This window comes from Cebus imitator, unplaced genomic scaffold (genome assembly GCF_001604975.1).
Source record: "Cebus imitator isolate Cc_AM_T3 unplaced genomic scaffold, Cebus_imitator-1.0 Scaffold252, whole genome shotgun sequence".
NCBI classification, from domain to species: Eukaryota; Metazoa; Chordata; class Mammalia; order Primates; family Cebidae; genus Cebus; species Cebus imitator.
This window is the reverse complement of record NW_016107567.1, coordinates 931,606-936,250: the sequence shown is the minus strand read 5'-3', so window position 1 is coordinate 936,250 and position 4,645 is coordinate 931,606.

The following is a 4,645-nucleotide window of genomic DNA, read 5'->3' as shown; positions in this document are numbered from 1 at the left end:
TGACACTTAACAAAATGAAAATGAATTTTTAAAACTTACCTCCAGCAAAACTTCACTGGCAATGGGTGATATAAAAATAATTTCAAAATTCTAACACCAAATGTTACTTGAATTGTAAAGGCAAATATGATTTTTTCTAATAATTTCTAGAAATGCACATCAAAACTACTTTTTGTTCTATCACATATAGTTACATAATTCTTATTCATCAATATATTGACCTATACTATAACATTTTGTAATTCTAAGATTATTGTTCCTTGATCCAAATATGTAACTAGGGTTAGTCTTTATAAACTACAATTGTGGTTAATAAACAACATTAATCAGCAATACTTAACCAATTTTTCTCCTGTATTTTAGACAATCTTCAAATTTATCAGTTTTCTCTCCACGGAGGAAAGAAACAACGTCACAACATACTCTCCATTCAAGTTTGCATTTATGATCTGACTTTTGTTTTCTATTTCTAGAGACACAAAAGTGTCATATTACCTTAAATGTACATTAAATTATTTTTTAAAATAGACATAAAATAATTTTCGTGTGACATGAATTCTACTTAGAATTCGATATTTAGCAGAAAATGCAAATAATTGCAAAATGGTTCACAGTGCAAGAACATAGTTAAGTTTCCATCAGATAAGCCTTATCAGTATTTTTAAGACTATTGAAATAATTTGACTTTGGTCTTTCACTAGCTGATGTAAAACCACTGCATTCCATCTGACAGTATATATTTAAAAGCTCTATTTTTTAAAAAGGTGGGAGAAGAGAGTTAATTTTAGTAGTTTCACCCTTACCACATGCCTGTCATTTTTTAGAAAAGAAAAGCTATTTTCAGAGCATTACTGTCATTGTTAAACCAAATAAGCACAGTCTCCTAGCAGCCACAGACTCCCCTGATAAGGACAAATAGATACATAAAGACAAGCATTAAGATTGCAGTGTCATACCCCAGAAGCTATTTCCATGTAGTTTCCCAAAATGGGAAGAAAAACACCTCAATCTGGTTGTCAGGGGCATATCAGAAGATATAATTGCATTCCAGAAGACTCTAGGCAAATCCAGACGCAATGACAAGCACATGTATATAAAGAATCAGTTTCCAGCAAGTATAAGTTCCATCACTGTTATAGCTGCTGGTATGGGCCATCTCCAAATGAACTGCACTGTGAGAGGTGAAAGATGCTGTCTCAACAATAGAATGCCTGGAAATGCACAGATGTGCTGACCTGAGTCACAGGCCACATGACCAAGAGAAGGTCTGTGCAATCCCATAACTGGCCACCACAAGAGAAGATATCCCTATTTAAGCAGACCTGCAAAGTACATTCACCTCAGACAGAACTGGAATCAGCCTGAAAACACTTTAGGTACCCGAACAGGGAAACACATTTTAAGACAGGTTGCCATTTGGGTTCATTGGGTTTAATGTCTCATAGTTCCTTCTCCCACTAATAGTTTAAGAACACCTACCCATGGGCAGAGAGCAGAGCTAAACTGACACAAAAAGATGCATGCCCCTTTTCATATTCAACTCTAGTAGGCAAATTTGTGCAAGCCAATGGATTAACTCTCACTGACCAGGTAATTAAGATATTTGCTATTCATCGTTAAAAGGAGATTAGAATAATACAGTGGAACACACTAACCAATACAGTGGAAAGAAGTTAAACCTGGAAAGTAATGTTAAGATGTCTATTTAAGGCACTCAAATCTGGAAAACTGTTTAAGTAACTGTAATAAATCATTAATGAATGAGCAGTAAAACACTGTTTAATCATTAATTAACCATGTATTAACAGTAGAAAATATTAGTAATTCATCCTTTAATGTACCTAGCGATAACTATAATATTAAGTGCTTCTGTATTCATGTAATTAATTAACTATTTGACATATTTTCTAATCAAGATATAAGAATTTTGCTTCTATTAACCACCAAAATAGCATGGTAGTTAGGTTGATTTTCAACCTAACCTTACTGCTTTCATGTTTTGCTTATTGTCAAAGTGCTATTTTATACAAGTATAAATTTACTTAAACCGTAAAATACTCCTAAGATGCAATCTGATATGGCTTTCCCATAACCCATTTATTTTTATATATGTCAAACATTTAAGTTTTTCTTTTTCAAGTTGATCAAAATAATCTTTAATCTAAAATTGGCTCCAAGTTGAATGAAGGCAATTGTAGAATTTCTAGGTAACTAATTTTCTTAAAATAATTGCAATAAATGTTATTCCAACCAGAATATAAAAGATAATCAAAAGGGCTTTTGCGTGTGTCAACTAAAACTTTCAGCTAAGACTGTGCTTTATCTGTCTATGAAATATGGCTAGCTCAACTATTTTTTTATTATGTATTACAATATATCAAAAGGAAGATGCAATATTTTAATTTTTAAACACTTAACATCAGACATTTTATTTAAAATATGTCATCCTGAGCAATGAAATTTCATTCTGTTTACCATTATAATAAGACTTACCTTCAAAGGTTATTATTTGATTTACTAGAAAATGACCCAAAGTAAGTAACATATTATTCCATAAGCTAAACTAGGGAAGGGCTTAATATTATTTTGTTCTAGTTAATTTTATAGCAATTATTCTTAATGGTATTTGTGAAAACGAAACATATTACGTTGATGATAGGTTATATAATGTGAGAGAATTGGCTATCTATTGTGGAGTCAGAGACCCAATTATATATTTTAATAAACTATCACATGAACATTCTTAATCAAAAGTTTACAGAAATATAGGTCAGTGCAATGTGGAAAATTAAAAACATAGTTTGCAGAAATAAAGATCTTAGTTAACCATCTGAACAATAAAAATGTTTGCAGTCAGTACTCTTGTCTTTCAGGACTTTAATTCAGTTGTAAAGAGGGGGTATATAAGAATAGAAGCAAATCTGAGGTACTTTAGGTTAACCATTGGGTGTTTAAATGTATTGAAGGCAAAAAACTGTATTTACAGAGCCATCAATTCCAGCCACAAAGCATGGTCCTGTGGCCTTTGTTATGTTTGTCAGTCAATTCCCACCATTATCCAGTCAGGTGGTAAGCGAGGGAGCCTCGATTAGGGAGTAAAGCGAGGAGCAAGTGGATTTGTCTATCCTAACAAGGCCACATTCGCCTTAATGACTGCCAAGTCACTAACTCCACCTCTTTTCCCCACAGGCAAAACATTTTGGAACTGTCATAAAGAAAATGCCATTGCTGGGATGGCAAAAATTCCTTTTACTCCTCCTTGAAATTAAGTTTTGTGTATGTGCAAGCATAAATGAACTGACTTTAATAAAAGCCACTCTGAGCACAATGTGAAAAATAGAACTGCTTATAATCATTTAAAGATTTTGTTGTGGAGACAAGGAGAGCATCTGGCCAGGGCAGAAATAAAACTGTTTGTTGGGAAGCTAAACAACTGTCCGTGGTACTGGAAAATAATTAATGTGGTCCAGCACTGTCATGGATATCATATGAGTGAGGTAGGTTTGCTTTCATGGAGCAAAATCTCCCCCTATAACGTCTCTTTTCCAAGGGTGGTATATTTCACTATTTGCCGCTTGAGCCAGATCAACAGTGGTGGGAGTATGGCGCTCATGAGGCCAAAGTCACAGCTACAGAGAAAAACCCTATTCCCAGAGAAGACAGCTGACTGTCCTATCCCTGAATGGTGTCATCACCCCTAAGCTAAGTAGGGCTGTGGAATGCCAATTGCCAAAACACCCATCTCTGGGAAACCTGCTCCAATGCCTGTTTTGGAGTTTTGGCAGCAGGCTCCTTCTCTCCATGAGGCTGAGGTATTGCATAGTGACTGAAGTCTTCCTGAAGTAAAACGTTAACATAATAGGCCAATTCGACTTAGCATCCAAGTTGTTTTAACCCAGTGCAAGGGTAATCTGAAAAAAGCACAAGTTCTTCAGAACATTCTAAGTGTTAAATGACTTCTATATATTATGAATACTGACTCAAAAGAACAAGCAATATGAAAATGCACTTAGCTTTGGATGTCAAGCCACTAAAAAATAATATAGTTACAATTTCTACTCCACACTTTAGATGTTGGCACTAAACTAAGCTTCTTAAAGGCCAAGTCACTGTTGTTTTCATCTTAGAATACTCAGAGCTTATCACTGTATTTACTACCTTGTAGATTAGCAGTGTCCAATAGAAAATAATGAGTCACATGTGTAACTTTAAATTTTCTAATAGTCACATTAAAAAAAAAAACAGTGAAGTTAAATGTAATAATATAATTGACTTAACAGACCAAAAAATTATCATGTCAACCCATAATCAATTGAAATTTTGTATTAATGAGAAATCTGGTGTTTATTTTTCAGTTACAGCATACTTCAACTCAGACTAGTCCAATTCAAGTATCTGAGAGACATATGTGGCCATAGTACAGCACATGTATAGATGATCAATTCATACATGCTATAAGAATAAAAGAAAAAAATACATGAGTGAATGAATGAGTGAATGTTAGATATAAAAAGTAATCACTTTGAGCTTACTACATAGATGGAGATTATAAACTACCAATGTTTTATGTATATATAGTACATAAATATGCTATATATACATATGCATGTGTGTTATATATACTTTCAATTTTTCATGAGAAATC